The sequence below is a fragment of the Puma concolor genome, chromosome B2, assembly GCF_028749965.1.
Source record: "Puma concolor isolate L17-30 chromosome B2, mPumCon1.1.hap2, whole genome shotgun sequence".
Classification (NCBI taxonomy): Eukaryota; Metazoa; Chordata; class Mammalia; order Carnivora; family Felidae; genus Puma; species Puma concolor.
The window spans coordinates 111,917,407-111,933,630 of record NC_141671.1 but is presented as its reverse complement, the minus strand read 5'-3'; the positions used below and the strand labels follow the sequence as shown (position 1 = coordinate 111,933,630).

The 16,224-nt window shown below is 35.3% G+C and overlaps 1 long non-coding RNA gene across 1 annotated transcript in view; it reads right to left on the bottom strand.

Moving 5' to 3' along the window:
- Window positions 1-16,224, bottom strand: part of LOC147581184 (uncharacterized) — a 53,482-nt gene that overhangs the window by 18,519 nt on the left and 18,739 nt on the right. Inside the window, exon 2 of the long non-coding RNA XR_015250866.1 lies at window positions 14,423-14,501. This is a non-coding gene — a long non-coding RNA (uncharacterized LOC147581184). The remainder of the gene's footprint in view (window positions 1-14,422; window positions 14,502-16,224) is intronic.

The window sequence follows — 16,224 nt, the reverse complement described above, 5'->3', positions numbered from 1 at the left end:
AAAAAGTAAATTTATTTAATGGGTAAAATAAATTGAGAATGAATGACTGTCTATAGTTAGTTGTTTTTGTGTTCTGAAGGCAAGATTTTGCCTGTGATTCAGAGTGTACACTCAGAACTTAGAAGCCTGTGTTTTGAGCTGGATAAAAACGTAAGCAATCAAGTAGTTAAGCAAAAGCTCTGTGATGCCATAGAAGACCTCAGATGAATGTAGGCGGTTTCAATTACCATAAGGAGATTTAGAGTTTCCATGTAAAAAATGTTTCCTTACTTCTTATCAAAATGCTCCCCACTGGATACTCCTAACAAATAATGGTCTGATTCTTATACTTACTGAAAATGGCTTGACACATTTGTATTTAGTTTGTTGACTAACAGGGTGGAAGTAGAAACATGTAACTTACCAGTGTGTTGTATTCCTTGTCATAACACAAGCCATTTAGCTATAATAGGAAAAATTCATTGAAGCTTTGCATTATTTTTTCATTTGTGTTTCTTTTTCTTGTATGTACATATTTCAGCATATCACACCTATTTTCTTTGTATTTATGTATAATAAACAACACAGGACAAGTTTAGGTAAAGAATGACAGTACTGCAAAATTTAAACTTTACAATTAAGATGAGATGTTTGAGGGTGCCTGGGTGGCTCAGTTGGTTAAGTGTCCAACTCTTGGTCATGATCTCATGGCTCAGGTCATGATCTCATGGTTCCTGAGTTGGGGCCCTGCTCAGGCTCTGCACTGAGAATGAGGAGCCTGCTGAGGATTCTCTGTCTCCCAGCCTCTCTGCCCCTCCCCCAAACGTGCTCTCTCTTTGTCTTTCAAAATACATAAATAAACTTAAAAAAAAACAAAAAAAAACAAGATGAAAGGGGCGCCTGGGTGGCTCAGTCAGTTAAGTGTCCGACTTTGGCTCAGGTCACGATTTCGCGGTTCCTGAGTTCGCATCAGGCTCTGTGCTGACAGCTCAAAGCCTAGAGCCTGCTTCAGATTCTGTGTCTTCCTCTCTCTGCCCCTTTCCTGCTCACACTGTCTCTCTCTCTCTCTCAAAAAAAAAAAAAAAAAAATAGGGGCGCCTGGGTGGCGCAGTCGGTTGAGCGTCTGACTTCAGCCAGGTCACGATCTCGCGGTCCGGGAGTTCGAGCCCCGCGTCAGGCTCTGGGCTGATGGCTCAGAGCCCGGAGCCTGTTTCCGATTCTGTGTCTCCCTCTCTCTCTGCCCCTCCCCCGTTCATGCTCTGTCTCTCTCTGTTCCAAAAAAAATAAATAAACGTTGAAATAAATAAATAAATAAATAAATAAATAAATAAATAAATAAAATAAAATAAACATTACAAAAGATGAAATGTTTAGAAATTAAGGTACATTCATTATTTCATATTGTATAATATTGTACACTGCAACATAATATATTTTAAAAACATTTAATGACGGGGGAGCCTGGGTGGCTGACTTGGTTGGGCCTATGACTTTGGCTCAGGTCATGATCTTGCAGTTCATGAGTTTCAGCCCCACATGCGGCTCTGTGCATACAGCTCAGAGCCTGGAACCTGCTTCGAATTCTGTGTCTCCCTCTCTCTCTGCCCCCACCCCCCACTTGTGCTCTGTGTTTCTCTTCTCTGAAAATTAAAATAAAACATTAAAAAACTTTTATGACAATTCACATGCTTATTTGATACCTTTGTTTTCCTTCAAATATTTATAGAGATGATAAAACTTACCCTTAGATGAGACTATCAAGGTTTCTTTGCTCAGGTAGGAGTCATTCTTAAGTCCTGATCTCCTTTCTCATTCTACTACCTGCACCCTTCCTTAAGACCTTATTCCAATATTAATGATTTATGACCATGTTGTGATGGTGGGACTGTCTTGCTTAATAGCAATTTACAGATCATCACTGGTCAGAAAATTTAAAAGCCATTATCTTGATGTAACTGTGTGTTTATAATTTCAAAAGACATAGCTAGTAAGTTGAGAGACAATATTTTAGTAGTGGAAAAGTGAAAATTTGAGTGAGTTCTTCCTGGTAAAGAAACTGTCTTTAAGAAAACAGTCTGAAATATATTATGTTACCACCCCCACAACACCTCATATAAAGTTATAAAGGTCCATAAGACTGTTCCCATCAAAACCAGAGAACATTTTCCCTCACTTTGATTATAGAAATGAGTGAAATATTTTCATTTTCAATAATAAGTGTCTTCTCTGAATTTTCAACATTCATATATTTATAGAATAAAAATGAGGAAAAGATATAGAGCATTGGAAATTTGGTTTGTGGGGCTTGTGTAATTTTAACTACCAAACCTTGAGGTTTTTAACAGAGAAGCTAGAGAAAAGCCTTTATTTAGAATATTAATTTTGTTATCAGGAAGTATTAAGATCATTACATATTGGAATAGAATGTTGCTCAGTTCTGGAACAATGAAAGAATGTGATATGGATGAGGACAAGATATTTCACTCTATTTCTGGGGCTAAAGTTTTTAGGAGAAATACTATTAGTTAATATCAGAATAGTTTCATTGATTCTATATATTATTTCTAGTTTGTGGTATATATAATGACTATAAATGAACTGTTCATTATAAATATGGGTTCAGTAAGCAGCATATACTTTTGCTATCTTTAAAATGTCTCAAACCAAAGGAGCCCATTAAGTATTTTGAAAAAGAAGAAATTGAACAGGTGACCTTCGTGGATATTTATAGCTACTATTCTACTGCCAAAAAGGTACACCACATAGGTAATTTCCCTGTAAAATATGCTGAATAGGAACATTTTAATGCTTACAAATGGGTATAAAGACAAGTGCCTCACCTATTCATTTTTAAAACAGATTTTTCTTGTTTCAGAAAATATATCTATTACATTTTCTAATAGTTACTTTTTTAAGAAGTAAAATGAAAGACCCATAGACAGCTATCATGCAGTCTCTTTGCCAAGTTACAAGGCAGTAAAATACTATTATCCTTATTCAAGTAGTTTTAGTGATTATTTTTATTAATATTTATTATACCTTATATTTTTTTGTTGACAATTGCAAATATTCTTCTATTTCCTAGTCCTTAAAATAAGAAACATTTAGTTCATAAATTTTCAAGAAAAAAATAACCATCTCTTGCATTGAAACATTTTTAAAAGAATTGACAAGGGGGGCACCTGGTTGGCTTAGTTGGTTAAGCATCTGACTCTTGATTTCAGCCCAGGTCATGATGTCACCATTTGTGAGTTTGAGCCCTGTGTCAGGCTCTGTGCTAATGAATGGGGCCTTCTTGGGATTCTCTCTTTTTCTCTCTGCCTCTCCCTGCTCATGCTCTCTGTCTCACAAAATAAATAAGCTTTAAATAATTGACAAGAAATGTTCTATTGCAAGTAGCTTCACACAAAAGAATATATAAAAAAACATTTTCACTGTTAATGCTCTTACCCTTTTATTTTTTTTTCTGAGTAAAGAATTATAGACATAATTTTTTTTCCTTTTAGTATTTTAGTGATGTTCCACCAGCTTCTAGCTTGTATTGCTTCCAAACAGAGTCTGCTATCATTTCTGACCTTTGTTGTTTTTATGTTAATTGTGTTTTTCTCTGGCTGTTTTAACATTTTCCTCTTAATCATTTAAAGCAATTTGATGCTCTGATTTAGTGTAATTTTTTTTTTTTTTTTGCCTTTTCTTGTGTTGGTTTACTGTGCTTCTTGGACGTGTATGTTAACAGTTTTCATCACATTTTAAGTTTCCACCTTTATTTCTTTAACTCTTTTTTTTCTGTACACTCCCACTTATTCTCCTTCAAAGACTTCAGTTACAGGGGAGCCTGGGTGGCTCAGTCGATTAAGCGTCCAATTCTTGATTTTGGCTCAGGTCATGATCTCATGGTTCTTGACTTTGAGCCCTGAATCAGCCTTCATGCAGACAGTATGGATTCTCTCTCTTCCTCTCTCGCTGCCCTTCCCTCACTTGTGCTCTCTTGCAAAACAATAAATAAATTTTTAAAAGTCTTCAGTTACAAATAGAATAAGGCACTAAAAATTATTTCATAGATCATTGTTGCTCTTTTTATTTTTTTCAGCCCTCTTTTCTATCTGTATATCATTGTGAATATTTTCTATTGCTGTGTCTTCAAGTTTACTATTTCTTCTGCAATTTCTTATCTGTTGTTTATCCTACCCAATCTGTTTTTCATTTTAGATATTATAATTTTCACCTTTCAGAAGTTCATCTTGTGGTTTTTGAAAATAGCTTCTATGTCTACATATCATGCTTAATCTTTCTTTAGTATTCTAAAAATGTGGAATATGAGTATAATAATTTCTATTGTCCTATCTGCTAATTTTCGCATCTGATGGTTTCTGGGTTGGTTTTGAGTCATTGATTTTTCTCCTCACTGTGAGTTATGAAACATCACTTCTTTGCATGCCTGCTAATTTGTTATTGGATGCCAGACATTATGAATTTTATCTTGTTGTGCTCTTGGATGCTTTTATATTCCCTAAAATATTCTTTTTTTAAAAAAATATTTATTTTTGAGAGAGGGATAGAGAGCATGTACAAGTTGGGGAGGGGCAGAGTGAGAGGGACACAGAGAATCCCAAGCAGTCTCTGCAGTGTCAGTGCAGAGCCCCATGTGGGGCTTGAACCCATGACTGGGAGATCATGACCTAAGCTGATATCAAGAGTTGGACATTTGGGGCGCCTGGGTGGCGCAGTCGGTTAAGCGTCCGACTTCAGCCAGGTCATGATCTCACGGTCCGTGAGTTCGAGCCCCGCGTCGGGCTCTGGGCTGATGGCTCAGAGCCTGGAGCCTGTTTCCGATTCTGTGTCTCCCTCTCTCTCTGCCCCTCCCCCGTTCATGCTCTGTCTCTCTCTGTCCCAAAAATAAATTAAAAAAAAAAAAAAAAAAGAGTTGGACATTCAGGCACCTGGGTGGCTCAGTCAGTTAAGCATCCAACTCAGGTCATGATCTCACAGTCGGTGAGATCGAGCCCCGCATTGGGTTATGTGCTGACAGCACAGAGCCTGGAGCCTGCTTCAGGTTCTGTGTCTCCCTCTCACTCTGCCCCTCACCCACTCATGCTCTGTCTCTCAATCTCTCTCTCAAAAATAAATAAACGCTAAAAAATTTTTTAAAGAGTCAGACATTTAACCTACTGAACCACCCAGGCACCCCCACAAAAATATTCCTGAACTTTTTTCTGGGATGTAGTTGTTCTACTTAGAAATATTTTGACTCTTTTTTTATTTTGTTTTAAAGCTGTTTTTAGGCAGGAGCAGAATAGGGTTTACTCTAGGGTTAAACCCACTACAGATGCAGAACCTTTCTGAGTATTCTACCCAATATCCTATAAATTATGAGAGTTTCTTTTTTTCTTTCTTCCTATTTTTCCACTCTAGCTGATATGAACTGGAACTATTCTTGGCCCTGTGTGAGCTTCAGGAATTTCCCCTCTAATCTTCTTAATGGTTGTTTCTTGGCCTCAGGTTGGTTTCTTAGATTGTATGTGCTGGCCTTACCTTCTGTCAAGGTGGCTTTCCTACAGGTTGTTGGAGGTCTTTTTCAGTGCAGCTCTCTCCTCTCTGGTACACTTCTCTGTGAATTCTAGTTGTCTAAGCTTCCCTTGACTCTCAGGTACAGGTAGACTCTATGTGGATCCCTTTCTTGTACCACAGGTGGAAATTTCTTTGGACAGTCAGCTGGGAATTCAGAAAGTTTACCTGATTTGTTTTCTTTCTGTTTGTTTTCTCATGAATTACTGTCCTTCACTGCTTGAGTTCAATGTCTTTACAAGTATTCTTTCATAGATTTTATCCATTTGGGGGGTGTTATTCCATTTGGTATAAGTGGAAGTCCTATCCTTTTACCTTTAATCTAGCTGGGTCTTTATTTGTTGTGGATAGTTGGGTCTTTTTTTTTTTATTCAGCCCAATTATTTGTGCCTTTTAGTTTGAAAGTTTATGCCTGTGCTGTCAAGTACTGCATTCATTGGCCACATGGGACTATTCACTTGAAATGTATCTGGTCACACCTGATACATACTGACATTATGAAATGCAGACTAGGTCTTGATTTCATAATACAAAAAAATGTAATTTATCTCATCAATACATTTTTCTATTCATTACACATTGATATTTTGAAAATTTTGAGTTAAATAAATATGTTATTAAATTTACTTTCACCTGTTTTTACTTTCAGAAATGTGGCTGTTCAAAAATTTAAAAGTATGTGTGTGGGCTACATTATACTTCTGTTAGCACATTTTAAGCTCTCCAACTTGAGGAGATTCTAGGTCTTCTCTTCTGTTCTCCTCACCCTCAAGACCTGCCAAATTTATGCTCAAGTTTATTTAGCTCTTAAATGTCCTCAAAGCAAAGGTGGCTCTGTTTCTTTAGTACCATGGTTTCATGACTTCCCTTATACTTCGGCTTAGTATTTTCTTATTAGTTCTTTGATGCTTTTAATAAGTACAAATATTTTAGCCAGAATTTTCAGTTGGTTCTATTTTTTTAGAAAAGTTTTTCTGATTTATTTAGCCTCTGTGTATCAGAGATGAAAGGGTGGCAGAGAACAGCAAGATGCTCACTGTGTTAATTTCCAAGTGCTGCAATAACAAAGTGCCACAAACTGGGTGGTATAGAACAAACAGAAATTTATTGTCTCATGGTTCTGGAGGTAGGAGGCTTGAAATCAAAGTGTCAGCAGGGCTGTGCTTTCTCCGAAGGTGCCAGAGAAGGATCTGTGCCAGGCCTGTCCTGGCTTCTAGTTGCCTCAGGTGTTTCTTGGCTGGTAGATGGTTGTCTTCTCCCTGTGTTTCTTCATGTAATGTTCTCCTTTGTCTGTGTCTGCCTCTCTGTTCAATTTTGCCCTTTCTGTGTAGACACATCAAATTGGGTTAAGGCCCATCATCATGATCTTGTTTGAAATTGATATCTCTGTAAAGACCTTGTTTCCAAATAAGGTCATGTTCTAAGGTACCAGGAATTAGAGCACTAACATATCGTTTTTGGGAGACGTGGTACAAACCATAGTGCTCACTAACTTCATGTCCTCTTTATGGGCACCCTAAAGGCTAGATTTCCTGATCCCTCTTGCAGTTAGGTCAGGCCATCTGCCTGGTTCTGGCCAAATGAATGTGGGTGGAAGTGATATATACCATTACTAAGTCTAGTCATAAAGCATCTGATGGGGTATCTTCACTTATGATCTTTGCTCATTGGCTGACTAAATGTAGAGGACACAAGGAGGCCCTGGAAGATGTCAGCAACACAAGATGGAGAAGCGAGATCCCAAATCATCAAGGAAGGCCAGTTGGCAAAACCCATCTGTCCTGTGATGTGAGTGAAAAATGTACCTGTTGACTGAAGGAGTAATCAATGGTATGTCCATTAATTGCTCATAGCAGCTTAGCTGTGCTATGCACAACCATAGCTTCTGTTGTGCCTCTTGCTTCTACTCACTTCTCTTTGATCTCAGGGCCAAAATATCCCATTTGAAAAACCCTCCTTTCCCCCGACACCCTGCTTTGTCAAGTTATTGCATAGCAGGTTTTTATAGCAAATAAATCACTTCAGCGAAAAATTATCCTCTATTTTCCTAACAGTTAATATTGTCAAAATAGTTTCACAATAAAGATAGTTCCATTTACTTTATATAAAGCATAAAAGCAGTATTATGGTGTGATGGTGCTGATGATTATTCACTAATGGACACTATCAAATATAAATTAGATTTAGTCTTAAAAGATCAATTTAGAAGATATTATACCTTACCAAATTTATTGTAAACATTCTGTCTTGGAAATGTGACAACTATAATTTCCCTAAGTTTTAGATAAAATAAGGAGTACACACACTCGCACACACACATACATGCACACACACCCTTCTTTACATATTTCTGGATTCTGTCCTAATATAAAATATATTAACTTCAATATTTGCATTTGTACAATGTACTAAGTCAATTCTAGGTCACAGAAGAAATATGTTCATTGAGTCTGGTGCCAAATAGTGAGTAAAATGAGTGGAGAACAAGAACAAAGGGGGGAAAAACCCAAAAATGAACAGCATCAGAAAATAAATGATAGCTTGATATTCTTGAGAATCTATTTTTGTAAAAATATTTCCATATAGATCACATTTACCCTCATGTAATACAACCCAAAGCCAGTTGCCATCTTTTAAACTTGTGATTTTACTTTTAAAAATCATTTTGCTTCATCATTTCTATCTTTAAGGAGGGAATGATTTCTACTGGGTGTGGTAATGAATTACTATCCCTTTTTGGATAGCTAGTCATCTCATTACTCACATACATAAAATATTATCAGATAAGGTAATTTGCCTGTTTTGGAGGGTATATATTCTTATTTTAGGATATAAAGTTCTATTATATCATAATAAAAAAAGTTCAACAAGTAAAACTTCCACTGTGAGAAAGAATTTACATGGGTGTTTTAAACATTGAATATGGCATTAAAGATTGGAGGAGAATTTATCTTCCAAGAAGAGTAGTGGAAACATATTTCTTTGTAATATTTAAAAACCAGGCAAGGCAGAACATTACAAAATCAGTGTTAGAAGATAATCTGGTACACTCAGGGATATGGAACGTAAAACCTAAGCTACGTATTTCAGCCTTCACCAGGTTTTACTGCTTATTATGCTTGTAGAAAAAAAGATGAGGATGAACTATATCTCTTATTAAAATATTTCTGAGTATGAAAGTTTGCCTCTTACAGTGGAGCTAGGGTATCTAGAACCACTTTCTTATTGTATGGGAATACATTTCTGATAATCATCAATGACATATGCTTATACAACACATTTGCTGGAATAGCTACATCACTTTAGACTATCACTTATAAATACATATTCAGTAGAAAATCCTGCTGGTGAACCATCCTAGTTTAAACCCACAATAAACTGCTATGCCCCAGTACTTACGTTTCTTTGAGTCAAATTAAGACAGCTCATTCTGTAAACTGATCAGGAGGTCAATCAAGTAGTAATGCCAAGATTTTCTATTGCTTGAGAGACTTTAAGTGGCCAGGGCAGAATTTGTAGTTGAGCAGCGGCTCAGGTCTTGCTGGTTTCAGTTTTAGAATGAAATCTGTACATTAATTTGTTGGTAAATTGAGATAGATATTAAACAGTGATATCAAAAGAGGTTGTTTGGATGCAACATTTTGGGATGTGGGGTAAAAATGATTATTTGTAACATTATAGTTGTAGTCTTGAATTACTGGTTTTTACCAGAAGGTACAAACTCTGTCATCAGGTTCCGGAAGTAGGAAATTACTGTTTGTGGTCCACACTGCCAAGTACTGCAGTGATAGCTGATCCAGCCAAACACAGTGATTGTAGCCACAGAATGGAATATAAAATAGGGGCATAAAACTCAGTGTATCTGATAGAATTTCAAAAGTAGATGAAGAACTGCCCACTTTAATAAAGTTCTAAAACATTAAAAAAGTTGGAATTCTAATAGATTTCATAGTTTTAACATCAGTACTCAAGGGGGACAAAGGTTGATTCTATAAAGCTTTTAGCTTATGGAAACTGAAGTAATCTTTTCTGCAGTGTTTGGGATGTCACTAGAACTAATTAAGGTAAATAAAGAACACTGTCGCTAGGTATGCCTGAAAGCTTGAAAATCGTTAAACAGTTGCCTAAGAGTTTGAGAAGCTCCGCTGCCAGTCCAACCTTATTGAACTCCATCTGTAAAAATATTAAATTCAGAGATCTCACTCTCTTCAACATTTTGGATCCTTCATGTTATTTTTTCTTCTCAACCTGCCGTTGGTTCTTATGGCCACAATCTACCACCTTTCTCTGAGTTTAACAGCTCCTTCCTGGCTCTACCTTTTCCCTCTACCCCTTATGCTTCCACCATCCTCACCTAACCAGTTAATTCCCTACCACAATCGAAAGCAGCCACTATCTGTTTCTAATGTGGGTTCAAACATTGCCTTGTGTTGGTGTGGAGCATTGCTTACCTATGCAGATTGATGCTATGCGGCAGTTAATGCTTTTCATTGTAGACTGTGCCCTCAATACCTCACAGCATTGCCTCTACTTGCCCTTAGTGGTCTCTTTCTATTCTTTACTGAGGCAGTGTGGCAGAGTCAAAGAGCATGGACATGAACATTGGTGGTAGACCTCAATTCGTATCCCAACGTCTATACTTATTAATTGGGCGATCTTGAGCAAATTCTTAACCTCTTTGATCTTCAGTTGCCATGAATGTAAATGGGAATAATAATTCTTGTAAAGTTTCCTGCAAGCATTTAAGATAATGTAGAGAAGATGATTTAGTGAACAGAGGTTGATGGCTAATGGTCAGAATTGTTCTTAAGCTTTCTGGTCTGGTATCCCTAAGAGTTTACTACGTTTCTCAGACTTTTTACCCTTTTCCCAAATGCCTAATCATTAACAGATGATGTTTGCCTTATACTGTATAGGGAAAATACAAGCTATCAAGTAAGTATTTAATCAGCTTCTCTCCCCTCCACTTTTTTTTTCTCCACTTCACTTCTATACATACCTTTGATGTCACCCATCAGTTCCTTCTTTTCTATTTTATAAGAATCTGTGTTTCAGGTTCTTTCCAAAGGCCTCAGAAACAGTAGGGCACAGTGGTTAAGAGAACAGTCTTTGATTCCCAGCTTCCTGGGCTCTTGTTTTCCCTCCCTCACTTGGGCCAGTTCAGTATTTAAGTTTTTCCATCTCTAAGATGGATACAATGAAGATACATAGCTCATAAAGTTCTGAAGTCGATTGCAATAATTAAAACATTAACAACATGAAGGGCAGTGCCTGGTACATAGTATGAAAATTACTATTACTATCACTTCCTGACTCATCAGGGTCACAGTTCAGAAATTGTTCCTTTTGTCCTAAGACTTTGGTCACTTTTCCTCCACTGGTCCTCCTTCTTAGATTTCCGAAGCACTCATAACCCAGGAGAACTTTCCTTCAATCTGCTCTGTTATACTTTTACCATCTTTTCTTTCACTGCCAAATGTTATGAAATCATAGACTCATTCAGTTCCCTGATTCTACTTCTCCAACTATTCTTCATTTTTCAGTCTGATACAACCTGACCTCTATTCCCACTGTTATACAAGTGCTTTCATTCAGGTCCACCCTGACCTCCTGATTTGCAACATTTCCAGACATTATCCTATGTAGTCCTTCTATGGTATTTGACACTGTTAACCATTGTAGAACTACTTTGATGTTCTTTTTCAGTGTCTATGAAATTACTCTTTCTTGTTCACTTCATTTGTACATTACTCTTCAGTACTTTCTGAGTCTTCCAGCTTACACCCATAGGTCAGGATAATCTCCAGCATTTGATTATATGAATTTCTCTTACATCCTTTGCTACCAAAATATATCTTCAAGTACATACTGCATATGTCTCCATTTCTATATCCTAACTGGACTTGCTTTAAGTTAGGCCATATAAATTTTCAATAATCTTCATTCTAAGTTCTTTACAATTGTCATCTAATTATTGGCCTTTCAACCTCTACTCCCTTAAATCTATCCTCCACTCTATTTCTAGATATTTTTTCATTCTACAACCTCAATCTAATTATCTCTCTCTCCTTTGTGAATACAAGATTCCATCATATATTACAAGGTAAAACTCAAATGTCCTATATTAATTGGGTTCTGTATTAATTATTTGACAAACTTTTACTCGTACCCTAAGAGTCAGCACCAATTTTGTATCTTCTAACATTTATTTAATTCTCTACGTAATTAGACAGTACTTATTTGCTTTCATAGAAATGTTTATTCTTATAGTCTTTTAAAGACAATGTAATTTATTCATTTACATGTCTGTCTTTTGCCTAAATGATACACCATCTTTATAGGATCCCTGGAATCTAACATCTCTAGAATATAACATAAACCTAAGTATATTTTCTGAATAACTAGCTTTCCATAAAAGTAGGTAGTACTTTTGGAATGTGGGGGATTTCATGTGGGAGACCAAAGATATCTAAAGAATAGAATATATGTATATATAATATATATATATATAATATGTATAGAATATCTATATTATATATAAAAGTGTGTGTGTGTGTGTGTGTGTGTGTATACACACACATGTGGTATAGGTATAAATATATCTTATTTAGACTTTCTTCCATATTAAATAAGTGATATTATGTAACCTAAAAATATTCTGAGATTTCTTTTTCCATTTTGTATGGTCTCATAAGTCAGTCCTCAAAACATAAAACCAAAATATATGTAAATTACTCATGTGTGTACCAAAAACTTTAGGAAATGGCCTGATTTATAAGATTCAGTGAATTTACTGTCTTCTTGGTTACTGTCTGGTGTAAACATACTGTGTGCATTTAGTTTCATCCGTTGTGTAGGTAGCATTGATTCTAGTATCTGACTTACTATTGAAAAGTTTTATTTCTATAATATCTAATGCAAGCATATCCATTATTTTTAAAAGACCTAGTAGTAGTATATACACAATAAAATTTTAATTAAATGATAAAATCTTAAGCTTTGCATATAAAATATTAATATTGAATCAAGATGTTTTAGCAGTAGGAATACTATTGAATTATCACCAAAGAAACTGTAAGTTTCTTAAAATATAAAGAAAAAAGTAATTTCACACAGTTGGTAAGATACAAACGAAGATAAAATCAATCCATGACTCCTGGCAAATTCTGAACTCTGAATTCAGAACTCTGTTAATGCACTCTTGAATTATGAGCCAAAAGCATGTAAAACATTTCTGATATAGGCAAGGAGGGATAGATTTCAGAAATTTAAGACATTATTTTTCCATTATTAAGATTCTCCTCTGATTATTTTCATCTATTACAATGTTGCCTAAGTAGATATATACTTATGCATTAAATATTACATTCCATTTTGAGTTAAAACTGCATGCCCATTGAAAGCTCTCCCTCAGTGACTGAAATATACATTTCTGAGTTACTATCTCAGTAGGGATATTGAAGTTTCCACTAACATGGAATATGAGGACTTTAAAATATGAGGACTTTAAAAAACTTTTGATGCTGCTATCAGAGGATTACCCTATCCATATAAAAAAGTAATAATATATTATTTGGTTGTATATTATAAAATTTCTGAGAATCAGAAAGAGATAATATTGCTGTAATGTCCACCTGATCATATTTGAGTTACAAACTTTATTTGAAATGGAGACCTACATTAGCCAATATTAGTAAAGTTACTGCACCAATATTGGTGCAACAAGAGATGAAATGCCACTTTCTATTCTGCAAAGGTGCTAAATACAAAGCTCCTTTGACCTCTACTTAACAGTTTATATGACTGGTAGCATTACTTATGAATGAATTGTCTTTCTAGTCATCAAAATTAACCATAAATGTTATATACTTTAGGATGAAAGGTTACGTTAGTATTTTTTAAAAAAAAATCTCTGTCAAAATAATGAAACCATCCAATAATCTGAACCAAAACATCTTAGAAAAAGCTTGTTTGGAGATGAGCTGTGGGAGTTCAATATTCTGAGACACAAATGGAAGGAGGAAATGAATAAATTTGATTGCATTTAAGAATCTTTTCATATAGAAAGTAGACACTGCTCTTCTTAATATGGAAACAAGTCAAGTGTTCATGCAGCAATGGAAAGAGCTTAGGAGTTAGATCTCCATTCATATTCTGTTCTGTTGTTGAGAGCTGATGCAGAGCATGAATTCTTGTTCTTAGAACATCAGCTGGCAAATAATATATTCCATAAAAATAATAATTATTAATAAAAATTCAAGCACATTGTTATACATCCAACTTATTTTACGTTACAATTTAAGAAGTAAGTAAAAACAGTTAATAACTGAAATGCATTTGCGTTTCTTCTAGGCTTTTACTACACCAATAATTTCATGGAAGTTATCTAATCACAATATGCAACAACAGTAAAATGTTTATTAGAATCATACATATATGTGTTAAGAAGAGGAAACACCACAGATAAGGTGTGTCGCTCTAGAGTAAAACTGAGGAGATAATTGAGGGTAACTAGTAAAGTAAAAAAAAAAAGAAAGAAAGAAAAAAACAAAACTCCAAACAAAGCAGGGCATGGGCCATTTGCCAAAATGGATTCAAGATCCAACTTTTTCATAAAATAATTTTGTGAACTTGAATTGCTTGGTATGTCAGTGTTCCACTTATCCTATACTTTAATAAGAGGAGTAGATTAGAAGAAAGGGCCTCAAAATTTTTGTGGAAAAGAGTTATTTTTTATTTTTTTATTTTCCTATAGCTTGAGTTGGTGATATTTTTTGTGGATATTGGGAGGTAAGGAGACAGAAATCTATGGAAAATAGAAATCTATGGATCTAAGAAAAGAGCCAATATTAGGTTTTGTCAAGTACAATCTATTTACCTTGGAGATGGTGGTAGGTGGGTGGAGATATCCTGTGGACAAGAATGGTGGAAGGAATTTCTTCTGTAAGAGCAATAGCCTAGGGCCATAATACAAAATAAAGAACAACTTTAAAATAAAGCTCAATGTAAGATGAGCTCACCAAAATAATTAGCATCTAAATTTATTATTTTAAAATGCCTTTGTTCAATGTTATAATATTATATTTTAAAATTGAATATGGAGGCGCCTGGGTGGCTCAGTCGGTTAAGCGTCCGACTTAATCTCAGGTCACGATCTCGCGGTCCGTGAGTTCGAGCCCTGCATCGGGCTCTGGGCAGATGGCTCAGAGCCTGGAGCCTGCTTCCGATTCTGTGTCTCCCTCTCTCTCTGCCCCTCCCCCGTTCATGCTCTGTCTCTCTCTGTCTCAAAAATAAATAAACGTTAAAAAAAATTAAAAGAATAAAATAAAATTGAATATGGAACTCTTCATGGAAAATATATTTAAAAACTTTTATTTATAAAATTACATTTTATAATTAAAAACTGGTGGGGAAAATATATTATAATTTTATTAATGACCAAGTCTCAAATGACACTATTTAGTGAAAAATTATTTTTGAAATTTATATTTAGTGAACTATTTAGTGAAAAACAATTAACTAAGTGGTCAAGTAAAGCAATTACAATTTATTGTATACATTTGGACAATATTATTCTTTATTGATGGTGAATATGAATCATCACAAAAGTTTTGTTTTATTTTGCTTAAATTTTATTATTTCCTTTCAGGTTTATAAAAATAATTTTCTTGAGTATAGTTGACATACAATGTTACATGGTTACAGGTGCCTAACATAGTGATCTAACAACTCTATTCATTATGCTATGCTCACCACAAGTGTAACTACCATCTGTCACCATAAAATGCTGTTACAATACTATTGGCTATATTCCCTATGCTGTACCTATTATTCCTGTGGTTTATTTATTCCATAACTGAAAGTCTGTGTCTCCCACTTGTTTTCATCCATTTTGCCCATCCCCACACTCCCAGTCCTCTTAGCAACCATCAGTTTGTTTTCTGTATTTATAGGTCTGATTCTGCTTTTTGTTTGTTTATGCATCTGTTTTTTAAGATTCCAATAAAAGTACAATCATGGTATTTATCTTCTGTCTGACTTATTTCACTTAGTGTAGGTAATCCTCTCTAAGTTCATCCATGTTTTCACAAATAGCAAGATCTCATCCTTTTTTATAAAAATGATTTTCAATGCTAAGTACCATTATATCCTTTTTATAATGAGGAAACTGGGGTTCAGAGAAATTACTTCTCCAAGGTAAATTGCTTATTTAGTAAGAGGCAGAACAAGGATTCATATGTAGATCTCCCTGACTCTGACACCTGTGCTTTTTAACTACCATAGACTCTACTCCTTCCTTATATAATTATGTTACAAATATTTATTGAGCAACTGTTATCTTTGAAACAGCTCCCTGGGTACTGGGTTTATGGGCATGAACGAAACACATAAAAGCCCTGACCTCTTGGAATTTGCCAGGTGGGGATTGGGAGACAGAAATGAAGCTATGTAAGTAAATTATACAGTGTTTTAAGTTATCATGATGCCAAAGAGGAATAAACCAAGGGAAGAGGTAAGAAGGTATACAGAAGGATGATTGCAGTTTTAAGTAGGATGCTCAGGGAAGAACATGCCGAGAAAGTAATATATGAGTCAAAACCTGAAGGAGCTGAAAGAAATTTGCCATGGTTGTACTTAGAAGATGAAGATTCCAGGAAAGAAAATAGCAATTGTGAAGGT